This window comes from Bombina bombina, chromosome 6, assembly GCF_027579735.1.
Source record: "Bombina bombina isolate aBomBom1 chromosome 6, aBomBom1.pri, whole genome shotgun sequence".
NCBI lineage: Eukaryota > Metazoa > Chordata > Amphibia > Anura > Bombinatoridae > Bombina > Bombina bombina.
In genome coordinates this window covers 821,037,722-821,063,942 of record NC_069504.1, presented here as the reverse complement: position 1 = coordinate 821,063,942, position 26,221 = coordinate 821,037,722, and the positions used below count along the sequence as shown (strand labels likewise).

Here is a 26,221-nt window from a genome sequence, read left to right as displayed (position 1 = left end):
AATAAATTTGAGGATTTTATTTACAAAGCAACTGTTGTAGTTCCTGCATCCTTCTACTTCCACATTTACCTTTTGCGGATTGGTTCATCTGCTGCTTGCTACGGAACTCCAGGAGAAGTCAGTTCAACGGATGTTTCATGTTTAGTTCCGGTGTTCCGGTCAGAGAGAGCTTGAGGGCTTGTTTAGCCGGGACTGTTTTTTACTTCTATCAATCTGGTATCCAGGGGCCACTGGCCAAGTGTTCTTCTCCCATGGGGGCCACTTGAACAGAGTGAGTGCTCTGGAATCGGATATACTAGAAATTGGAAGTGACATTTACCCAAGTAATAGTACATGGTAGGAGCTATAGTCCACATATTGGGAGTCTACGCTGAACAATGAATGCTTGTCTGTATATTAATCCTGTGATATAGAACATTAACAGTTATTTAAGGGACAGTATTTTGACAGTTGTTGACAGTTAGACACTGCTAGTTCATGTGTTTAATATAGCTAGCATTGTGCACTGATTGTCTAAAATACAAGTCTGTCAAAAGAACTAAGACAACGGGCAGTCTGCAGAGTCATAGATATAAGGTAAAAAGTATATTTATATAACAGTTTTGGTTATGCAAAACTGGGAAATGGGTAATAAAGGGATTTTCTATTTTTTTCAACAATACAAATTCTGGAGTAGACTGTCCCTTTAAAGCACCTTTCATGATAACTGTTTTTATAATTCTTTTTATAACAAGCTTTCAATGTTCTTGACCTTTTTTAAGCATTATTTTACTTAAATGACTCACTTTATGCTATTCAAAAAATAACTTTTGATTGAGGATTTTAAGAGCCGAAAAGTTTGACATCATTTTATTATTTTAGCTGGTTTACAATTTTGATAATTTGACTCTAGCTTGTATTCACTTAAATATATCACCCAGAGGGACAACCCTGTTTGATTCTTGTATTATTAAGTTGAAAATATTGATGAACATATAAAGGAATTTTCTACATTTAGAAGTTGATCACAATTGACCATTTGATTGTTATTGGCATGTTAACGGCCGCCTATAAGCCATCTTTAAAGCCAATGGATCAAATCAATTTTCATTATTTATTGATCACATATTTTAATATCTTTTTTTATGAAACATCATTCTATACTTAACTCTTGCTAGTCTCAATACTTAACAAATTTGCAATTCAATTTTTTCACTTACCAAATTCCACAGCAAAAAAAAGATTTAATAAACCCAGGTCAACACTTTTCAATCCATTATTGTGTACCCCAAAACATTTCAGAGGCATAACTAGAAACCTAAATGGCCGGTGCAAGAATCCATGAAGGCCCCCCCTTCATGTATACACACACACTCTTACATACACAGAAACATGTTTACACAGAAACACTCAGACACACACAAAAACATTCTCACAACACAGAAAAGACTCCTCTCTATCTCTTTCTATCTCACACACAAACAGAAACACTCAGACACACACACAAACAGAAAAACTCTCAGACACAGGCAAAACCACTGACACACACAAATACACTCACAAACAAATACTCAAACACAGAGACAGACACATAAACACAAAAACTCGCAGACACACACAAAAAAACTGACACACAGACAGAAACACTCTGACACACACACATGGGCGTCTGGAAGGGGGGGCAAGGTGGGGCATTTGGCCCTCCTGAAATTTGCAGGCACACAGCAGTTGCTCTGGGCCACTATAAATTATATTATTAGGGCCAGGGGTGGCACAGGTACAGAGGTCTCAGTGACTTAATTTATTTATTTTTATCTCACTTTTCAGCTGTATCAGTTGTGGCACAGCTGCTTTACTGTCCAGTGCTGTTTCAACACAGTCTGCTTGTTCCCTTATTCTGAGGTTCCTGTGCAGTGACTCACAAAAACGGGAATGGCTGTCTGTCAGTTGCTAGGCAACATTATCTCTTCCAAGCTTGTGCTTCTAAATGCTGCTGAGGGAAGGGAGGTGCAGAATTGGTGAGGGAGTCAGCTTGTACTCATGTGCAAAATGGGTATGGGAGCCAGCTAATGCTCAGAATGAAGTTAAAGGACCAGTCAACACATTAGATTTGCATAATCAGCAAATGCAAGGTAACAAGACAATGCAATAGCACTTAGTCTGAACTTCAAATGAGTAGTAGATTTTTTTATAACAAATTTCAAAGTTATGTATATTTCCACTCCCCTTGTACCATGTGATAGCAATCAGTCAATCACAAATGCATATACGTATAGTCTGTGAATTCTTGCTCAGTAGGATCTGGTGACTCAAAAATTGTAAATATAAAAGACTGTTCACATTTTTTTTTAATGGAAGTAAATTGGAAAGTTTTTTAAAATTACATGCTGTATCTGAATCATGAACATTTAATAAAACCTGAGTGTCCCTTTAAGCCCTTGGAGTGTTGCTGTAGGAGGTAGAGTGTCAGCAACTGGCATGTAAGTGTCAATGTTTCTATATTTAAAGTGGGTTTTATATGTATCTGTGTGTCACTGTAAGCAAGTGTGTAAGTTTGTTCCTGGGTGTGTATGTGTGTATGTGAGAGAGAGAGAGAGAGAGAGAGAGAGAGAGAGAGAGAGAGAGAGAGAGCAAAAGTTGTAGTTTATTCCTGTGTGTGTGTGGTTATATGTGTGTGTGGGTGTGCAAGAGTTTTAGTTTATTACTGTGTGTGCGTGTTAGGAAGAGTGTTAGTCGTTCCTGTTTGTGTGTGTATGTGTGTGCGTGTGAGCAAGAGTATTAATCTATTTCTGTGTGTATATGTGTGTGTGTGTGAGCAAGATTGTTAGTTAAGGGCTGATGCTGTATCTGGTAGTTCCAACCCCTTACAAAAACAACTTAACATAACTACTTAACTTATAAATAAAGACACGACACAGATAGCTGGGATTTAAAGACCATAACGATGGTCATATTTATTAACAAATATTAACTTGACTTCAACGGAAGTCATTCAAATATTTAACCTGTGGCGGCATTCGAGGCCTAGTAAACTATTAGCTCCATATGACAAGAGGTCGCAGCCAGATGTTGTGGAATTGCAAATGCCAAGGGTGGGGCGCAAATGTGGCCCCACCCCATTCCGTCTAATAGGCGCGGACGTCCTAAAGGATCTTCAGCCAGCAGACCCGTGGGGCGGGGCCCCCCAGGTCACGACCTGAGGACATCACCCCCGCCCATTAGCCCGACTGTCACCTCTGCAGACTCCGCCCTCAATTGTTGATGGCTACGACCTCCCGCCATTAGGAGATACGTGGATGTTATGATGCGCTTCAGCCTCTAAGGCACTGGTATGGCCAAGCCCTGCAGCAAAGCTCATCCAGGAAGCAAATAAATTACGGCTAAGGTCTTACCAAGACTAGGTCAACTAACCCCATCCCTGCCTTTCGCATCTAAAGGACCAGCAACCCGTCCGGGAAGCCATCTGCCTGAATGACGCCTAAAAATGTTGCATTAGCAACTACTTAATTAACCATTTAACAATAGGGTTGGGAGGGAGGGAAACTTTCTCCTTGCAAAATCCCAGGTGGAAGAGGCCAGATTGTTCCAGAACTTCCTTTATATTAGGTGAGCCTAAGACCTCCCCTCACCTTGCAACATTGTTGCTACTACACTGCACTGGGATTTTCCACTAGCCTGTCAGCTCATCCCTTAACTCCATTACAGGAGACTCTGCTACCTTTCATTCCCCTAAGGGCTGATGCTGTATCTGGTAGTTCCAACCCCTTACAAAAACAACTTAACATAACTACTTAACTTATAAATAAAGACACGACACAGATAGCTGGGATTTAAAGACCATAACGATGGTCATATTTATTAACAAATATTAACTTGACTTCAACGGAAGTCATTCAAATATTTAACCTGTGGCGGCATTCGAGGCCTAGTAAACTATTAGCTCCATATGACAAGAGGTCGCAGCCAGATGTTGTGGAATTGCAAATGCCAAGGGTGGGGCGCAAATGTGGCCCCACCCCATTCCGTCTAATAGGCGCGGACGTCCTAAAGGATCTTCAGCCAGCAGACCCGCGGGGCGGGGCCCCCCAGGTCACGACCTGAGGACATCACCCCCGCCCATTAGCCCGACTGTCACCTCTGCAGACTCCGCCCTCAATTGTTGATGGCTACGACCTCCCGCCACAAGAGACAGGCACTCCCACATAAACCGGGCTCTTGCCGCCACCCGCTAAATATTACTAACCAGAGCCGTTTTGAGGTCCACCAGGAAGATCACCAGCCCTTCGTCGGACAGGTGCACCCCGTCCGGGCGATACAGCCCTTTTTTGTCCGCTGAGATCAGTTCATGGCGGACCACAAAACCCCCTACCTCTAGTACTGCTCTACCCAGCTCCCTGTTAACTTTTTTTCTAACCCTATATGCTATCCTAGGTGTGGGAAAATATCTCCAACGCAGCCGGGGGATTATGTTGGACCAAGCCAGCCTAACCCCCGGGAACGTGGTACAGATCCACTTGACATCCGACCTCATCGCATTGATGAGGTCCAGAGCCGGTGCACTCCCTATATCATTTCCCCCCATGTGAAGGAGGATGATGTGGGGCTGTCCCCATCTATGTCTGGCATTCTGGAGGAGGGCAGGCAAACCATCCCACTGTAAGCCTCTACGGCCCAACCACCGTATTGATGCCTTAGACGTCGGAATCCCCAACTGCTGCCCCTCAGGAAGAGAATGGGCCTTCAGTGCCGCCCAGTGCACGTAGGAGTGCCCTATTATCCAGATGCGAGAAGGACCTGTAGCCACACCTGAAAAACGGATTACATAGTCAATCACCTTAGACTAAAATTAAACAACACAACCAGAACAACTGTAAAACGCCTGTTTCCTTACTCCTACACCGAATACCCCCTACGCCTCAGCTGGGGGGCGCACGTAAGACTTGTAACATTGGGACCTCCATCTGCCCAACTTCTGTATGCGTTCTCCCTTCCAACCTAGCGCCGCCGCGCTGGTGGCAGCCCCTATTCGGAAGGAATGGGGGGTGATTCTACACTTCCCCAAACCTGCTGCAAGCGCTACCTTTCTGAGCACAGCTGCGAACTGGTACCGGGAGAGATTCGATCCGTCGGAATGCACTAAGAACTGGGCGGGGCCCCGCGGTCGCTGCGCCATGTAGGCCCTTGTACTCACAACCGGGCAGACGCCCGATGCTGAGGGAGTCAGAGTGATCCACACCCCTTTCCCCTCCTGGTCAGTCTTCGAGTGCGGGATAAACAATAACAAATTATCGCCCGCCAGTTTGACATGAGCCAACTGCATACCCGTGTTAACCGCATCCTTTGAGGTTGCGACCAGCTCGCCCGGCCTGAGGGCCGCAAAGAACGCCAAGGAGAATACGCACTGAAACAGTTCTCTTTCGCCGGGTTCGACGCAAATGCCCTCGATTGCGTCCACCAGCCTGGCTAGCCTACAAAATGTGACAGGTTCGCGCGCATCTTTCGCTCTACCCTCGAGCCTTCCCCAGCCCTTAATCACTTGCTTCACCATGAAACCTTTCGTGATATTGGGCCACTCTAGCATATTGCAAAAGAAGGAGATTGCAGCTATTCTATTGGATATAGCGCCCTTCTAAGTCCCTTGCCCGTGTTTCTCTGCCAGCCACTCCAAGAACAGATCCCTCGAGACCCTTTCCGGCGCTGCGCCCTGTTCGTGACAGTAACTTACCCACTCGCCCCAGTGCTGTGAATAAGCTCTCCACGTGTTCGGCGCCAGGGATGCCCTCACTAGGTGCCCTATGGACCTCCCTGCCCCGCCAACTGCCAAATAGAGTGGGGACAAGGTAAGCCAACTGCTGCTGCGTTAGGGGCCAGTCTGCGAAACTGTTCCCATTGAAACCTCGAGAGTGCGTCCGCCAGGGTGTTGTTGACCCCGGGAACGTGCCTCGCGGAAAACTGAATATTGTATTGCAAGCACCTCAGCACTAGCTGTCGCAAGTACCTAACAACTACCGGTGACGACGCAGACAACCTATTTATGGCGAACACAACGCTAGCGTTGTCCGTCCAAAACACTATGTAGCGATCCTTTAACGCCGGCCCCCAGAGCTCCATAGCCACAACTATGGGAAAGAGCTCCAGAAGTGTCAAGTTCCTTGTCAGTCCGGCTCGGACCCATGACAAGGGCCATGGCTCGGCGCTCCATTGCCCATCCAAATAGGCGCCATAACCTGCTGCTCCAGCTGCATCCGTCAGCAGGTGCACTGTCTGACTGGAAACCCTAGGAGCGCGCCACAGCAGTGTTCCATTGAAGCCTTGCAGGAAGAGTTCCCATACCTTCAAATCTTCCCGCATGTCTTCCGAAACCGACACTTTACGTGTGCCGTGCGGACTGGAAAGTAAAGCTTCCATCCTCCTGTTAAACACGCGACCCATGGGTATAATTTTGCACGCGAAGTTGAGTAAGCCTAGCACTGACTGAAGCTCCCTCAGGGGCATGCTCTTCGCTGCCCTGGCTTTGCGCACCGCCGAGAGCATTGCTTCCACCTTATCGGCTGGGAGACGACATAGCCTTGCAGCAGTGTCAATTTCGATCCCCAAGTACGTGAGTCTTGTACAGGGGCCCTGTGTTTTTTCCTCAGCCAGTGGCACTCCAAATTTCGACATTAGCCTACGCATTACTGCGATCAGTCGATCGCATTCGCGTGTGTTCGCGGCGCCAACCAGCAGGAAGTCGTCCAGATAATGAGCGACTATTCCCCCGCCGGCCGCCGTGATAATGGCCCAGTGCAAGAATGAGCTAAACTCTTCAAAATAAGCACACGATAGCGAGCAACCCATGGGCAAGCATTTGTCTACAAAATAATTCCCCTCGAATTTACACCCCATCAGTCTGAAAGATGCTGGGTGTATGGGGAGTAACCGAAAGGCAGATTCGATGTCCATTTTGGCTAGCAGCGCGCCCGGACCCGCCGCCACCACCAATTCCAACGCCTGGTCAAACGATTGGTAAGACACCGAGCTTATCAGTGGGTCTATTGCGTCATTGACGGAACCCCCTTTCGGATAGGACAAATGCTGAATCAGGCGGAACTTCCCTGGTTCCTTTTTGGGAACCACCCCTAAAGGGGAAATAACCAGGTCAGGGATGGGAGGTTGTTCAAATGGACCAGCAAATCTTCCCAGAGCAATTTCTTTGCTCAGTTTCGCCCTAACTTCGCCCGGCATTTCGTAAGCCGACTTCAGATTCTTGTGCGACGAGGACCCCATTACCAACCCCAATGTTGGTATCTTGAAACCTTCGCCAATCCCCGCTAGTAGGTTGGCAGCCGACACCCTGTCTGGGTAGGCCGCCAGCCAAGGTCTAATGGCGTCCAGCTTCAGGGGTGTTGGAGCTCTTTTGTCCAGCCCCCCCGATTTCGCCCCACGGAAGGCTCCTCCGTCCCTCCGCTTCGGGCATTCAACACCTGGGTGTTGACCGCTGCAGTACATGCAAGCATGCCGAAAGGAACAGGAAGCTCCTTTGTCACACTGCTTCTCATTGTACTTCCAGCACTCCCTGCCTCTCCGCTTGATGGGGCCCGTTGGCCTCTGGAGCCCTGACCGCAGCAAGGAAACTCCTGCCCCCCCCTTTTCCGGTATGAGCAGGGACCACAGGTCCAAGTCTTTTACCCCAAAGTTCAAGACCGGGTTACCAACCATCTTCCGCCTAAATTCGCTATCATAAGCACGCCACATGCCTTCCCCATATCTATTATAGATACATTCAATGATTTCCGCGTACTTAATTACATCAACCGCGGCCTCCGGCCTCTGTTCGATGTAGCAGGAGGAGAATACCCGAAAGCACTTCCTCCACTCCTCAAATGTATCTGGGCGCTGGATCTTCTTTGGCCCAGTCCCATCCTCACTACGCTCTTTGTCTCGCTGCGCCTCAAGGGACAGCTCGAACATATTGACGTATTTATGATCGCGGATTTTCTGTACCGTCTTGGGTTTGAGATGTGCATGGAGGCAGTGGATCTTGCAGGGATAAGAGTCCCCCTGCAACGCCACCCTCCTGGTACTGACTGACATGTCCTGCAGCTGCGCAGCGCTCTCGCCTCCCTGGCCAGTGCCCTTGGATATTGCCGCTGTGCTTTGCCCCGCTATCGGCGCAGGCTGCTCCATGCTACCTAAACCTCTAGCCTGATTACGCTCAGCCACCAATAGCCTTAACATTTTGAACATGCGACGCTGCCCCTTACTGTTAAGCCCTAATTTCTTCCCACCATCTGAGTCTGAATCAGTGCTATAGTCGGTGTCAGTGATGCGTGACAAATTAAATACATTTCTCTCACCAACTGCCGATGTTGAAGGGGTAGATATTCCTGGTGCAGCTGCCACTGATCCGCCTGACGGCTGTACAGATAGTCCTACTCCCGTTGTACCCGGGCCCTCTGTCCTCTGCGGTGTAGGCACCATGTCCTGTGGGGGAGAAACAAACAAGAGGGGAGTATCCAGGCCAGCCATGTGTCCCCCTTGACTGCCGCCCCCAATCGGGGTCGAAGTACTGCCCCCGGCCCTGTCTGGGACCCCTCTAGCCCTCTCGTCATTCATATCACCACTCCATTCATTCGCTGGCCCTGCCACATAGGGGGATTCTCTGACCACGCGCTCCCTGACTGAATGAACGCTCTGAGCACCTGCAGCAACAAGCCCTTGGCCTCCCTGGACCCCTGCAGTTATTGTGCATAGCGACTCGCCCTGTGCCCCATCAGTGGGCGCATTCTCCCTTGTTTGGGGTACATAGTTGCTGCTGGCACCCCCCCTGTTATACCACTGGCGCTCCAGCAATGCGCTTCTAGCTCTCCCATAAGCCTGCTTGTTAACATTGGACCCCCTGAGCCTCCCTCTCTGCACGCCGCGGCCCCTCTGTAAGAGACTTGCTCTGTTTGCCATGCTAGCTATTGCAGAGTGTCGCGCAGCGGAGCAGGCCCGCCCGGATACTCCCCCCTCACCTGTGGAGAGTACCCGGCTAGGCCTCTTGCGCGCTCGCTGAATGCGTCCCTCCGATCCAGGTTCCGGCCGTGTGACTACCGCGGCGCCGGAAGTGACGTCACGCGTGTCACCTGACCGGCCGGAAATGGACGCGGCGGACGCAAGGCCGCAACCGGAGCCTGCACTGGTAGTTGCAGGCTCCGACTGAGCCACCAATGAAAGCGGCGGTCTGGTGAGTGGGCGAGGACCCGCAGGCCCCGCTCCAGTAGCCGACTGAGCCACCAATGAGGCATCCGGGCCGGGCCCTAGGGACCCGGCCGGATGATTTTCAATACTGGGCCCTGCCTGATGAGGGTCGCTAGGCCCCTGGCCCACAAAAGGGGGATGATGAGGGGCGGTAGGCCCCGGTTCCACCCGGCCTGCCACCGGAGGCAGCACATCGACCGTGAGGGCCTTAAACATGCCCACAATGGCCGCCGCCGCCTCAGGAGACATTCCGGAGGCCGTAAGGGCCCCCAGGCCCGCCTCCAGAGCCGTGTCCAGGCCAGATGGGCCAGTGCTCACTGCACCCGCCTGTCCCGCAACCATAACAGCACCGGGCCCGGCGGGTGCAAGCTCAGGGGCTGGGGGGTTAATTACCACAACATTAGGAATCAAAGCAGAGGATACTGGCCTTGTTTTTTCCGGAGTTGGTGGCACCACATCCTCATCCTCCTCTTCAATCACAGGTGCACTCCTCGAGGATCTCCTAGGGGACTCCCTGAATCGAATGGGCACCGCAGCACTTCTCCTGGACCTAGACATTTTCACTTGAAGAATGGCAAAACTTTCTCCTTGCAAAATCCCAGGTGGAAGAGGCCAGATTGTTCCAGAACTTCCTTTATATTAGGTGAGCCTAAGACCTCCCCTCACCTTGCAACATTGTTGCTACTACACTGCACTGGGATTTTCCACTAGCCTGTCAGCTCATCCCTTAACTCCATTACAGGAGACTCTGCTACCTTTCATTCCCCTTATTCCTGTGTTTGTGAGCAAGAGTGTTAGTTTATTCCTGTGTGTATCTGTGTGTGTGTGTGAGCAAGAGTGTTAGTTTATTCATGTGTGCGTATATTTATATGTGCATGTGGGTGTGCAAGAGTTTTAGTTTATTCCTGTGTGTGCGTGTGAGTAAGAGTGTTAGTTGTTCCTGTTTGTGTGTGTATGTGTGTGTGAGCAAGAGTATTAATCTATTTCTGTGTGTATATGTGTGTGTGTGTGAGCAAGATTGTTAGTTTATTCCTGTGTTTGTGAGCAAGAGTGTTAGTTTATTCCTGTGTGTATCTGTGTGTGTGTGTGAGCAAGAGTGTTAGTTTATTCCTGTGTGTATGTGAGCAAGAGTGTTAGTTTATTCATGTGTGTGAGCAAGAGTGTTAGTTTGTTCCTGTTTGTGTGTGTGTTTGTGAGGAAGAGTATTAGTTTGTTCATGTGTGTGTGAGCAAGTGTGTGTGTGTGTGTGTATGTGAGCAAGAGAGTGAGTTTGTTTGTGTGTCAGAAAGAGTGTTTGTTCCTATCTGTGTGTGTGTGAGCAAGAGTGGGTGTGGGTGTGATAAAAGTATATAAAATAAGGGTGCGCCTAAACCAGTCAGCTTTACCTTTAGAAGACAATACCATTTTTAAGGAGGTTTAAAATTAACCCAATGATTGATAAGCAATTTTCTGTGCCCTGCTGTGGTGTGACCCTGCAACCAGCTACAAGGGTGCCCTAATCTTGTCTGCCTTATAAAAACATTGGCCCTGCTGTAAAGGGAAAATATTACCAGAAATAAACAGATATAAGATAACATTATTCAAAAAAGTAAAAGTACTGTAACATCAAGATCTCAATTTTCTCAACTGCCTCTTGTTAGTAAATTCACCTGCCCACCCAGAAAGGAACACTTTACCCCAATTTTTTCTCCACATTAATTTGTTTCCAATGATCCATTTGAACTGCTGGATTGTATTAAAACAAATTTAAAAAATCTCCTTTTACATTATTTTAGCATTTTAAATAGCTGACTTTTCCTGTGGTATCCCTATCTATTCTGAAAATGTCTATACTTAGGTGTAGGTCAAATGAAACCTGTGTAAAGTTGAAGAAATTACACTTCCAGTAGGAGGTAGAAGAGATAAGCAATGAAATGTTTATTTTCAATTGTTCTAAGCATTGGGCTTTAGTTTACAGGGAGAGGCATGTGTGTAGCTACCAATCACCTGCTAGCAGCACCCAGTAGCACATTGCTGCGGTGCCTACCTAGGTATGTTTTAAACAAACAATACTAAGAGAACAAAACAAGTTTCTCAATAGAATTAAAGTTGCTTCACTTTACTAAGCAAACTACTATTCCATTAGAATACAACACTTCATTCAAGGACATATTTATAAGACTTGTTCCATATTGACTAAGAGTAAACCTCTAGTGTGACAGTTCCCCTCTGCCTCATTGTCTGTGGTTAGAGGTGGTGAGTTACCATGGAGCCTGTGATGTCACAGAGGAGGTTTGCTCACAAACAGGTATCAGCTCTTGAGTCAGTGATCACACTTGCTCTGACAATGGATAGGACATTAGTAGCTTATCATATAAAAGCTTTTCAGCTGGCAGTTTTTTTTGTCTTCAGACCAGCAGCTTGTGGTGTTTGAGTAGCAGAAGCTATAACTTTATAGTGTGTCTATTTATCAGAGATGGTCTCCGAGAAGATTTCACTGGATAAGATTCAGGATCGTCCATAGATGATTAAAGTTACCAATACTTTCTTTTGTGATGCAGTTGTGGAAATAATCTTCATCAATGCCAAAATGCAGCTTGGCCGTTTAACTAGAAGAGCCTGGTGGTTAAAATCTTTTGTCGTTGGATATGGTTTGTAAAGGCAGATTTTGTCTCCTCCTTTTCAGGGGAAGATTTCATTCCAACCCAGACTGTACGCATGTATTTCTATGTCTGTTTTTGAGGTTTTTCTGATTTAGCCATTGACACGCTTCTCAAGGTAGGAATCCTTTGTCTAGGAAGATTTATCATAAAGCCTGAGAAGGTTTTCTTTCCTGGTGTCACAGTAAGAGTTTCCTTGGAAAACTGAAATATGCTACAGGGTTCAGAGTATCCAATACAGTAGCAGTAGATGACTGGGTAATCACAGTATTAGAAATAGATATGTTGCAGGGTCAGCATATATAATACATTGTAACAGATGGATAATTGCAGTAATACTTGTCTGGTAACTGAGTTATGTTGCTGGGTCAGGGTATACAATACAGTTGTATACAGTTTTAGCAGATGACTGGATAATCACATTAATACTTGCCTGGTAACTGAGTTATGTTGCAGGGTCAGGGTATACAATACAGTTGTACAGATGACTGGGTAATCACAATAATACTTGTATGGTAACAAAGTTATGTTTTAGGATTAGGGTATGGAATTTACTTGTAGAAAATGGCTGGATGATCACAATAATAGTTATTTGGGAACTGAGATATGTTGCAGGGTTTAGAATATATAATATAGCGGTGTCCAAGATAAATACAGCAGCATAAACAAAAAAAATACAGCAGGGTACATGCAGGCAGTAGAGGAAATCAGACAGGATCGGAATGACTTGAAATACACAGGGGAAAAGGTACGTTGTAGCAGACACAGAGTAAACTGCAACTAAGCTGGTGCATTGAGCCTAGGCATGACACTTTCCTTTAATAGAAACTGAATAAGAGATCAGCTGGGAGATAACTAATCAGACAAGTTCTAGCAGAAGAGCAAGCTGACTGACATGGAAGACCAGTAACAACATCCTTAAAGAGACAGGTGCATCAAACATGTGTTATAAACAACATCCTTTGCACTTATGCATGGCTTGTACACTCAACTTCTGTCTGGAAGTACTATCTTTTACATAATCTGGATATGGTAAGAGCTCTAAAATGTTCTTTAGGGACCAGTAAGATTTTATGACAAACTTCTTCCTTATTTGTCTATTTTTTATGAATCTCATAAGGGTCAGAAAGCTTCAGCAATTATACTTGCTTCTTGGTTAAAGCAAATTATTAATAAGGCTGGTAGAGAGATCTGTTTCTACTTCTAGGGCCTTTAGGAAATAAGATTCTGTGGAACAAATCTGCAAGACATCTATTTGGTTCTTATATTATTTTACTACATTTTATCGTTTTTATGTTTTTTGTCTCTTATGTTTTTAGCAGGAAAGTTCTCCAGGCAGCAGTATCTGGTCATTAGTTTTTGTGTCTTAAGTTCATTTTCCACGCTATCATGGTTATCTCGTTGGCTACACAGCTTGAGTATTAGATCACAGATTCTCAACACTTTATAAAAGAAAGCAAAATTTAAACTTACCTAATAAATTAATTTCTTTCATGGTGATGAGAGTCCTTGAGACCCCTCCCCCTCATTTTTTGCTAATTTGCCGGCAGTTTGCACTTAATTTACCCTTCTTTGATCTTTCCTGCTTTTCTGTTCCTTTCCTTCCTTGGCCATATGTTTGACTAAGGTAATCAGTGAAATGGATGGGATTAAAAGCTCTTGGTATGTTGAGTATTTTTTTCCTCCTCCTAGTGGACTAGAGTATAATCCCAAATGTGATATCTCATGGACTCTCACCACCATGAAATAAATCAATTTATTAGGTAAGCATATATATATATATTTATTTTTTAAGCTACTTTTTAAAATCAAAATTATACAAATTTTATAAGTACTTTTTAAAAGATTTTTATATGGTGTAAATCTGTAATGATCATGAGAGCTTACTAATGTAGAAAATTTCCTTAACCTCTTTTTTTAGCTGGTATATGTCTGTATACTAACTGTGTTTTTAAATTTTTATACAAACAGGTCTCTTTAGTTGAGCTTCCCAAGAAGTTTCTAATAGAACTGTTCATCAAACCATCGGAATGGAGGGAGAGGTAAGCTGTTTTATTACAACCTCTTTTGGATTAAACACTTTTTAAATTTGTGTTTTTGATAAAAGTATTTGCTTTTGAAGAGCCGCCTACACCTCTAGAGAACCTAAATGGAAGCCAAGCAGAGTGATATTCTCTGTAGGGAACTGGAATGGTAGAGAGTTTATGGAACTGGGAGAGGGAATGGGATTTAGTTTAATACGTTTTTTAACTAGTGCTTTTCATGAATTGTTTTAGTATTAAAATAACAGTTTTATTTTGTTCTCTGAAGGACTGAAAAGGACACCAAGCAGAGTGACACATCCCCTCTTCCTCTATGAAGTATTGGATTAGTGGTGGGATAGTGTAGGAGGGAGAGAGGAAGTGATTGTCACACTGGTTGATGCACCTTTTTAGTTTTTGGAAAAAGCAGGTAATCTTAAGGAAAATATAGCATTTAAAATACTAATGTTTTACTGTGTGTCTTCTATATTAAAGGGTCAGTCAAATTAATGTTACATAATTATGTGGATAGTGGAAAGGATTTTAAAGATTTAACTCCCCAAACTCATACTTAACTCGCCTTACCTTCCTCGCCAGCCTCTTCTGCTCTTCTGGTTTCTTCAGCAGCAAGGTTTCTAATCACATCGCATTCGGTCATCTTGTTGAATTACATGTAGCGCACTCTCATGCTTAGTAAAGATTTTGGCTACATGTAGTTCAACGGCACGACCAGGTGCAATGTGATTAAACAGCGTGCCTGTGACATACTGTTGAGGAAACCTGAAGAGCAGTAGAGGCTGGCGAGGAAGGTAAGGTGAGCACGGTTTGCGGGGGTTAAATATTTTTTGCATGAGTCACTAGGTTAATGTTTTACAATTCTGTACATAGGAGCCGATTTAACAAAGTGTGAGCGGACATGATCCACTATAGCGGATCATGTCCGCAGCACATCGATAAATGCTGACAGCATATGCTGTCGGCATTTATAATTGCACAAGCAGTTCTGGTGAACTGCTTGTGCAATCCCACCCCCTGCAGATTTGCGGTCAATTGGCCGCTAGCAAGGAGTGTCAATCAACCCGATCGTATGTGATCGGGCGGATTGATGTCCGCCGTCTCCGAGGAGGCGTACGAGTTAAGGAACAGTGGTCTTAAGACCGCTGCTTCTTAACTATTTCCATCGAGCCTGAAGGCTTGCGTCTAAACAGTTACACTCAGGACCATTCAGCCCTAGTTAAATCCGGCCCTTTGTAATGTAGCCTGTACATGTCTGATTGTCTTTTTATTTGCATTTTTAAATATTTCTATTTATATAATTTTGTTACCTTTTTTTATCTTACCCTCATATATTATTCATATATTATTCTATATTTAAAATATTTATTTTTTTAACTTGCTCAAGAGATGTTAATAAAATATCTTCATTATGTTCAAACATTAGGAGATTATTGTTTTTTTCTTTTTATTAAGTTCCTCTTTTGGAATCAAAAGTGTACAAATCTGATAAGTCCTGTTTAATTAATAATTATTGACTATGTATAAATCTGTAGTGATCCTGAGAGCACTAATCATGTAGCAATATTCTTCACCCTCTTTTAATATTTTATATTTTTGTAAAATATCTTTGTATGTTTTAATATTCTTTAAACAGGTCTCATTACTGAAGCTTCCCAACAAGTTTTACATAGAACTGTTCATCAAACCCTCGGAATGGAGGAAGGAGGTAAGTTTACCACCTATTTTAGGTTAAAACCTTTTTAAATTTGTGGTTTTATAATAAAAACATTTAGTAGAGCTTTTTAAAAACCTCTACAGGACCCAAATGGAAGCCAAGCAGAGTGGCACTTCCCTCATCCTCTGAGGGGAACTGGAATGGTAAAGAGCTTGTGGAGGTGACAGAGGATAGGGGATTGTCACACTGTTTGGTCTGTCTTTGGGTTCTGTAGAAATCAGTAGGTGATCTTATAGAATTTATATCAATAAAATTAGATAGATGAAAGTTTGATGTGTGTCCTTCCATTAAATTTGTAATTTATATTGTATTTAGATGTGATTTTTTTTTTTATGTATTTGATTTTTTTTTTTTAAAGAGCTTTATTGAAGTGAAGAATAAACAAATACATACAAGAAAAAATAAGCTGCATATGTCAAATTCAAATATACATAGAAAGAGTTTCTTAACAGCTTTGATAGAAAATCGAATAAATTCTTCACCTTAATGCATAAACATCCAGCGATCCCGACACAGGATGAGAATGCCTGGTCAAAATAATTTTTCAAATTAGGGTTTTGTTGTAAAGGTCAAGATAGAAAGCCAATAAGGGGGGGAGAGCACCGGAGTAAAAGAATGAGAGAGGATCCCTTAATACATGGAATCCTGAAGGAGTAAAGAGGATAGAAAAGGAAGAAAGAGAGAAAAAAAAAGGGAGGTGAGGAATGGTGGAGGAGGGGTGGTGGAAAATGGTCAGTTAAGCAGTACCCAAGACATTCGGTGAGGGCGGTCATTATATAGTACCATGCCATATGGCAAGGATAATCTCATACTTATCTAGTTTATGGTTTCTCAAGTAATAATACCTTTCCATAAGGAGCATCTCTTCTACCTGAAGATACCATTCTCCTAGTGTAGGGGGGCTTTGTGTTTTCCACCATTTGGGGATCAGTTTTTTGGCGCTTATGATCATGATTAACATTAGGGCTAGATGTGCCTGGCTTTGAGCTTTATGTAAGGCCAGAAAAAGTAAAAACTCAGGTGTATTCGGGAGTGTAAGATTTTAAATCTCCGATATTTTAGTCCTAACCTCCTCCCAAAAGAGCGCGAGAGACGGGCAGAACCACCATATATGTAAGAGGGAACCGTGCTCACCGCAACCCCTCCAGCACGTAGGGCTGAAGGTCGGAAATATCTTATGCAGCCTAGAGGGAGTTAAGTACCATCTACTCATAAATTTTATCTGGGCTTCTTGGACATTTGAGGAAACAGAGGATCTCTTCACCATTCTGAATGCCCTTGACCAGGACTCAGAGTCTAGATCTAGACCCAGGTCCTCATTCCACCGCATTACATAGGTCGGAAGTGCATCAGGCCCCTGTTGGACCATCAACTTATATAAAAGGGAGATCAAGTGCCGCGGCATGTTTTCCATTATACATAACCTTTCAAATGGGGTGAGTGTTCTTCCCAGGTCCTGCTTATGTTTATGCCCAGTGATAAAATGTAACAACTGATTATAATGTAGCCATGAGGCAAATATGTATTTGATTTTTGTTGTATATTATACCTTCTTATTAGATTCAACATTTATTTTATCATTTTTTTTGTTATTACTTTAAATTGTTTAAGATTTAAAAAATCCTGTTTTACCTGAACCCTTAAAGAGATAGAAAGGTAAAAAAAAAATGAAATGTGCAAGAATGCATTTCATTTTAAAATAGAGCTATTTTTACATGCAATCTTAAAGTTATATACTTCCATTAGCTTTAGACCTTTTATATATATATTTATTAGAAAAAGAGTAACTGCACTCACTAGATTTGTTCAGTAGCAGAATCAAAAGATTTTATTGCATACAGGTGACGTTTCGGGGTCAATAACCCCTTCATCAGACAATGTTGTTATTGACCCCAAAACGTCACCTGTATGCAATAAAATCTTTTGATTTTGATACTGAACAAATCCAGTGAGTTCAGTTCCTCTTTTTCTAATATATGTATTTTTTTTTATTTGGCACCCTGGTTGATGTCTTTTTGGAGTGAGAATGCAGATACCTCTGGACTATGTATATCTATCTGTGTTTGTTTTAATATTTTTAAATAGATCTCTTTACTTAAACTTAAAAGTTTTAAATAGAACTGTTCTTCAAACCCTTGGAATGGAGGAAGAGGTAAGTTATTTTATTTAACATCCCTTTTGGGTTAAACTGTCTTTACAATTGTGTTTTTTTATAAAAGTATTTAGATATATTTTATATTTAGCTAACTAAAACTAGAACTGTTCATCAAACCCTTATAATGGAGGAAGAGGTTTGTTTCACCATCTCATTTTGGTTAAACCATTTTTTAAATGTGTGTTTTTAAAAAAAAGCTTTTATATATGTTTTATATTTTTGTAAACCAACTGTGTTTTTGTTAAACAGGTGTGGAGCTTCCCATGAAGTCTTAAATAGAACTGTTCTTCAAACCGTTGGAATGCATGAAGAGGTAAGCTATTTTATTTACCATCTCTTTTGGGCAAAACTGTTTTATTTGTGTTTTGTTAGTTTTTTTGCTCTTTTTTTTATAAAAGCATTAAGATATGTTTTATATTTTGATAAACTAACTTTGTATGTTTTTTTAATATTTTTTTAACAGGTCTTGAGCTTTCCAAGATGCTTTAAATAGAACTGTCAATCAAACCCTTGAAATGGAGGAAGAGGTAAGGTATTTTATTTACCATCTCTTTTGGGTTAATCACTTTTTCTTTTATAAGGTGGTGAGAGCCCATGAGTCATCACATACAGAATTAAACTCCAGTCCATTTGGAGGAGGCAAAAAATACCCAACATACCAGGAGCCTTTAATCCTTCCCAGTACACCTCAGTCTTATTTACCTCCATTGGAGAAGGTAAAAACTGACATGCTCTTCAGGGGTTCTCAAAATCCTATGTGAGACACATTCTCCCCTTCAGAGAGGAATATGAAAATGGTATGTACAGGAGTAAACTGGCAGTGATAGTAATTCTCCCGTAGGAGTTTGTCACTGGCCTGCCTCAGGTGTTGCTGGGAATTATCCTTCAGCCTCCTCCTGTTGGCCTCTCAATATACTTCTGCTTCAGATCTAACCAGGATGGGCTATTGTGCTGGATGCAGGTTTACTGCAGCTGGGTAAGAAAGGTGGAGCGAGTTCTAACAGATCTTATTATCAGGTATTTGTAGAGCGCCAACAGATTCCGCAGCACTATAAACATAGGCGGTATACAAGATAACATTTATAGGGATCAGATGGGGTTAGAGAGCCCTGTTGAGATTTGCACTGTTGTAGTCGGCTCTTATGAAGGTGATCTACAAAACAGCTGGGCTCATAGGCTTACATTCTAAGGGGTTCAAGGGGAAGCAATGGAGTTAGGAAAGGTTAGTTTAGGTTGTATGCATACCTGAATAGTAGAGTCTTTAGGTAGCACTTGAAGCTGTTAAAACTAGAGGAGAGCCTTGTGGAATGAGGCAGGGAGTTCCACAAGATGGGAACTAGTCTAGCGAAGTCATGTTAACTGGAATGTGAGGAAGTAACAAGAGAGGAGGAGAGTAGGAGATCATGAGCAGAGCAAAGGGGATAGGATGGAGAGTATCTGGAGACAAGGTCTGAAATTTAGGGGGGGGGGGCAGTGCAGTTGAGGGCTTTGTATGTCAGAGTGGGGATTTTGTGTTTAATCCTGTAGGCAAGAGGAAGCCAGTGAAGGGATTGGCAGAGAGGTGAAGCAGATGAAGAGCGACGTGTAAGAAAGATGAGCCTGTCAGAGGCATTCATTATGGATTATAAAGGAGCTAGTCCACAGTTAGGTAGATCAGAGAGGATGGAGTTGCAATAGTCGAGGCAGGAAAAGATGAGAGAGTGGATTAAAATCTTAGTTGTGACTTGTGTAAGGAAATGTCTAATTTTAGAGATGTTTTTAAGGTGGAAGTGGCAGGCTTTAGCCAAGGGCTGAATATGAGGAGTGAAAGAAACGTCTGAGTCAAGTCTGACCTCAAGACATCGGGCATGCGGGGTAGGGGTAATGATGGAATTATCAACAGTTATAGAAAATTGGGGGGGGGGAGATTTGGAAGAAGGGGGAAAATAAGTTCAGTTTTGGAGAGATTTAGCTTAAGAAAGTGTGAGGACATCCAAGAGGAGATATGAGAAAGACAGTTAGTGACACAGGTTAGTAAGGAAGGAAGTAGGTCTGGTGCAGAGGGTTAGATTTGGGTGTCATCAGCATACAAATGTTATTGAAACCCTTGGGACTTTATTAAGGAACCTAATGATGACGTGTAGATTGAAAAGAGAAGGGGACCGAGGACAGAGCATTGAGGTACCCAAACAGAAAGTGGTAACGGGAAGAGGGTGCTCCAGAGGAGTCTACACTAAAGGTACAGTTAGATAGATAGGAAGAGAACCATGAGAGAGCTGTTTCGCAGATATCGAAGGATTGGAGGGTTTGGAGCAAAAGAGGGTGGTCAACAGTGTCAAAGGCTGCAAACACATCAAGGAGAAAAAGTAGAGAGGTGGCCTTTGAATTTTGCTGAAAGTAGGTCATTGGTAAACTTGACGATTGCTGTCTCTGTGGAGTGATGTGGACGGAATCCAGATGCAGTGGGTCAAGAAGAGAGTTTAGTGTAAGGAAATGGGATAGACGTGCATATACTAGCTTTTGAAGGAGATTTGAGGCAAGAGGGAGTAGGGAAAAAGGGTGGTAGTTGGATGGGGAGGTTGGATCGAGGGAAGGTTTTTTGAAGATAGGTGTGACCAGTGGATGTTTTAGAGATGAGGGAAATATACCAGTGCTAAGGGAGAGGTTGAAATTGTGTGTGAGTATAAGGGTGAGGGTAGAAGAGAGGGAAGGGAGTAGTTGTGAGGGGATTGGGTTGAGGGGACAGGTAGTGAGGTGGTAGGAAAGTATAATGGCAGAAACTTATTCCTCTGTAACAGGGGCAAAAGGGCTACATTTATGGCTATTTGGGTTTTGGATGATTGTGAGCTTTTGAGGGTGTGGGAGATTGGTAGTATGTTGAGAGCTGATTTAATTTCTGATGTAGTCAATTTTGTTATTAAAGTGACTGGTAAAATCTTGAGCTAAGAGAGAAGTTGTATTAGAAGGTGGGGGTGGGTGGAGTAGAGTATTGAACGTGGAAAACAGATGTTTTGGGTTAGAGGAAAGAGTAGAGATGAGATTAGAGAAATATTATTGCTTATAAAGATTAAGTGCAGAATAGTAGGTGTTCAAGATGAACTTGTAGTTAAGAAAGTCAGCTGAACTCCAATATTTTCTCCAGTGTCACTCAGCAGTATGGGAACATCGGCATAGGTAACGTGTCAGAGGAGTATGCCAGGGCTGAGGTTGAGAGTGTGGTTTTTGAGCTATGGTAGGTGGGGCCAGATTGTCAATGACCGATTTAAGGGTGGAGTTATAGTGGCAGATAGATTTGTCAGGAAAGAAAAAGGAGGGGATAGAAGAGATGAGAGGTTTGAGAGAGCTAGTGAGCTATTGCTGATAGAATGATTTAGTGCTTCTGTGAAGTTTGGTGTGAGAGGTAGAGAGAGAGGGAGTAGTAGGAAGGGAAGTGATGTTGCAAGTAATGAGATGATGGTAAGAAAGAGGAAAAGAGGTGCTTATACAATTTGAGAAAGTGCATCGATAGCTGAAAATCAGATTGAGGTAGGGACCATCTTTGTTAGTGGGAGAGTCAGTCCATTTTTTTTTTTTTTAAATAATTTTTTTATTGAGGTATTTGCATTAAACATAAATAATACACAATACACCTTTTTGTCAACAGAATAGGATACAAATATTAGTAACCACAACATTTCGGCGTCTATATAATACATTGACTAAAGGCTAACGAGACCTCGTTTTTTTCAATAATATAACATGTATGACTGACCAGTTAGAAACATGGTTTTAGGCCCCAAGGACCAGGAGTATAGAAAATAAATAGCTCCTTAGGAGCTTCAAAAAGAGCGTGAACAGGGGGGAAGGGGATATTCAGCGGGTAAGCACCGCTATAGATAGAGGGGAAAGGGTGGAGGGCGGAGCCATATATATATATGCTAGTATTTTAGGAAACTTGAGGGGGGGTACAGTCTTACCAATGAGGGAAGTTGAATGGGCCATGAAATAGGGTCAACTATCCATTTATTGGTAGATATGCATATGCAAAGTAGGGGAAAATATATAGGTTAAATATTCTATAAGTAGACATATAATACATGTCTTATTAATTCCTGAACTTGGATGAGATAGAAGGTTCTAGTAATATGGGAGTTTTATAATTATAGGGGGATAAAGTGGGTAGTAGGCAATAGGGTTATGAGAACTTGTGTTAGGATTGGGTATCAATAGTATGCAATAACTGAACTCCTAATTAGGCTAGCAAGGAAAGGAGAGTTCACTGTGTGTATAATAACCTGAGTAGGAATGTTGTAGTGTTCAGACCATGAACATAAAGATAACTTTAGAGAATGAGCTATATTTTAATATGTCATAGGCTATATACTTTATATAAAATATGAGAGGGTGGAATTAGCTATCCCTAAACTAAGTTCAGTAGTACCAGTAACTCCTTAACTAGGTATAGTTTGCCAGGATATATAGAGGCATATCTAAAGAGGGTAGAATTGTAAGCCTTGAGGGTTAACTATGAAAGTAGACATTGCTAACTTACAATCCATACCCCAAAAGGGGACATCAGGATCTCTCCCAAAAGGGGGTGTCGTGGAGAGAGGAATCTAGTGGAGTATCTATCCCCTGCTATGTAATGGAGTCTGATTATAAATAAATGAAAAATCCTTGGCGTATATAATATAGCCCCTAGGGTTACCGGAAGCAAGGATTAGCAAATGATGTTATTTTACATCTAGTGTGATTGCGTTTTAAAGTGAACATTAAACAGACATCTGTGCATAAGAGTTATCAGGTAACAAGAAGCCTAAAACAATAGCTGTGCACTTATTTATAATAATATATCTCATTGGGAGTATTTTAGTCCATATATCATTGCGACAGACATAGAACCTGAATATAGTCTAACTTGTCCCTGGGAAGGAAAACACAAGACTGCAAGGTTCTTTTATCCTATAGGTGGGTATAGAATGAAACAGACCTCAATATAGGCAAAACATCTAGAACTCTATATATAAACAACAATTCTAGCGACCCTACCCTCAGCCATAGACTTTTAAATCAGGCCTCATTATTAGTAGTGAAGGCCTGGAAGTAGGTGCATAACCAGAGGAGGCAATGTAACGGACAAATATATTAGCATAGCTCAGTATACGTCTGCCTTGATAGGTAAACACCCAAAGGGAGCAATGCAAAACACATACATATTAGAACAGCGAATTATTCATGTGCCATTATAGTTGAGTAGCTGTAGGAGGTAATATAGCATTCAGACATATTAGTGCAGGGCTATGTACATGTGCCACCTTTGACGAATATCTAGAGGAGGGAATATATAACACATACATATTCACGTAATGCATCATATCTGCGCCATGAGTGCCACATGTCTCAAATAAGCAATATAGAGCAAACAAACTAATAATCTTGCATGTGTGTTCACTTATATATAATGAACAGAAGGGCTCCTAAGTTAATAGCGTGTAGTGTATATGTCTTTTCATCTTCATTTTTCTAAAAGATATTTATCTCTATGTCTAAATCTAATATAAGCACCCTGTAAGGCCATTAAGTCTCATTATTAACCAACTCCTATCTAGATTATAGAGTCTCCTAGGCTGCGAGCAATAACTATGCATGTTATGAAACAACAGACATTATAAATGAAAGAACAAACAGAAAAGAACATGAGATATCTTATTGCAATAAATTATATAACACATGTCAAGGGGAATACATGGGGATGGGCTTTTCCATCTCAAATCCTAGATTAGCTTTTAGTGTTAAAACCTGGTTAGATATTGTTTGGAGAGAGACAGAACATCTTAGAATAGATTATAGTTCCAGTTATTACACTATCCTCAGATCAGAAAATTCAGTGGCAAGTTAACTTAATATACTCATAATAGTGGGGCTAAAGTGCATCACCAGACAACATTACAGCATGGGTAGTAAACAATAAATTTGTTGTCACAGTTGCACAGTCCCATGTATTGGTGCGGTTAGAAATGTCAGCCAATGCCCCTTTTCTGAGAGAGTTCCACTCCTGATGCATTATAGCTCTGCTCAAAAGCAAAACTGTCACTCTGGAAGTGAATCCACCAGTTCTGCAGGACAAGTCCAGTCATAGTCAGTAATCTGTATGTATGTAGTTCCCTCACGAGTCTCTTTGCCACTAATGAGATTCCAGACGCATACCTGGGGTGCCATGAAAGGCTAGCACTAGAGCTGAGATCTTTATAGTTCACATAGTGATCGGGATCTGGTTTAAGTCCCAACAGGAGAAAGACAGCTGCATAAAGGGTGTCTTCCGAATCAGGTGTGCTTACTTCAGGCAACCCGTGAGAGCAGACTGTGTCCTCTAGAGCATGAGAAGCTACAAATGATGGAGTTGCAGACTTCTGGCATGTCTGTTCCAATGCGGCACCACTTTTATATCGGTTGAAGCTGGAGATATCTGTGTGTGAGCCCGAGGCTCCTCTCGCTCCGCCATTACCGCTGCGGATTCCTCTAAGCACTCAGAGCCATACCGTATGACGTTCTTCAGGCTGGTGAATTGGCTTGTCATGCGTAGTTCAAATCTCACTAAGAGGTCTCTCAGCTCTCCATGTAAATCTTCCATGGTGAGAGATAGTAGCCGATGGTCCTTTGTTGATCAGCGTGGTTTGTATTTGCAGAGGAGATATGGCCCTCAAAATGGCGCTAGTTGCTGCATGGCTTCACTCAGGTGTAAATACAATTCATAAATTTCTAGCTATGGTGTGTTTCCAACCCTTACGGTGCTGGTAGCTTGCATCAGGTATCGTTTTCAGGTGAAAAAAAGGAGTTTCAGGAATTATATATATTAATTAGACTATAAAGTCTTGTCTAAATGTCAGGAGCTACTTAAAGACGCGTCTGAGTCTCTCGGCAGTTGGCTCCGCCCCCCAGAGTCAGTCCATTTTGACAAGCCGAAAGAGGAAGTGGGTTGCAGAAGTTGTTTTGCAGAGGAGGCAGTGGGATTGTCAAGAGGGATGTTGAAGTCACCAAGAATGAGGGCAGGGGTGTCTGAGGAAAGGAAATAAAGAAGCCAGGCAGCAAAGTGATGTAAAAATTGAGTTGAGGAGCCAGGGGGCAGTATATGACTGCAACACGTATAGAGAGGGGAGAAAGTAAACGATTCATGTGTGCTTCAAATGAAGAAAATGTGAGGGAAGAGAAGGGCTGTATTTCTTGAAAGGTGCAACGATGAAAGTAAAATACAGCATACCTGTATCCCCCTGTACCTGCTGCACTCACCTGGTATCCCATGACAGCCTGCTGAGTCTCCTGTATCCTTCTGTACCAGTGGTCACTTATTTGTATCTTTCTGTACCTGCTGCACTCACCTGGTATCCCATGAATATCTCACCAACATTACCCGCTTGGTATCCTGTGCCTACTGAGTCTCCTGTATCCTTCTGTACCAGTGGCTGCTTACCTGAATCCTGCTGTACCCAATGCACCCACCTGATATCCTGTGACAGCCTCACCAACAGTACCCGCTGGGTATCCTGTGCCTGCTGAGTCTCCTGTATCCTGCTTCTGAGTCTCCTGTGCTTTCAATACCAGTGGCAGCTTACCTGAATTCTGTTGTTACTACTGCATCTATCTGGTATCCTGTGCCAGTCTGTCCACGGATATTGCTCCTGGTTTCTCCCTTGGTACCTAGTTGCTGGACTGATCTCAGGTTACCTGACCTTTGGCCTGTTCCTGGACGCTGCTTTTGTTTTACCCTTAGTTTTTGTTTTTCTTGCTTTATTAAAACTTTTAAAAAGATTTTTGGTTTCCTGTACATCTATTGCTGCATATTGAGTTCCACTCATCCTAACCCTCACACTAATAGACCATGAGAATAAGTTAAAAGGGACATGAAACCCAATATTTAACATTCATGTTCAGAACATGCAATTTTAAAAACATTTACTGTATCAAATTTACTTCCTTTGTTGAAAAGAATACATAGGTAGGCTCAGGAGCAACAATCAACAACTAGGAGCAAGCTGGTGGTCAGTTGCACATATGCCTCTTGTCATTGGCTCACCAGATGTGTTCAGGTAGGTCCATGCAAGTACATAGCTGCTCTAGATCTAAATGTGTTATCCCCTTTGCAGATATTAAACAGCTATATGTAAACAACAATATAATATTACAAAAGGAGCATTTGGAGGTGGGGGGGGGGCTTGCCACCTCCGTAGGAATTTGCAAGCATTATTAATATTATTAGGGTCCGTGGGGGTGCAAATACAGAGGTCTCCGTGACTGGAAAACTGTATATGTATTTTATTACATCACATTGCAGCTGTTACAGTTGTAGCATAGCTGCTTTACTGTAGTTTCCAGTCCTGTTTCAGCACAGTCTGCTCCTTCTGAAGTTCATGTGGAGTGACTCACAAAAACGGGAGGGGCTGCCTGTGTGGGTCATAAGTTGCTAAGCAAGTTTCTCTCCTCCGCGCTTGTGCTTCTAGATGCTGCTGAGGGAGGGGAG

The 26,221-nt window shown here is 43.0% G+C and overlaps 1 long non-coding RNA gene across 1 annotated transcript; it reads right to left on the bottom strand.

Moving 5' to 3' along the window:
• Positions 1-2,902: 2,902 nt before the first annotated feature.
• On the bottom strand, positions 2,903-8,434 carry LOC128662283 (uncharacterized). The gene is made up of 2 exons (XR_008402740.1): positions 8,316-8,434; positions 2,903-4,785 (listed from the first exon to the last, which is right to left on the bottom strand). It is a non-coding gene; the product is annotated as an uncharacterized LOC128662283 (long non-coding RNA).
• Between the last annotated feature and the right edge of the window lie 17,787 nt (positions 8,435-26,221).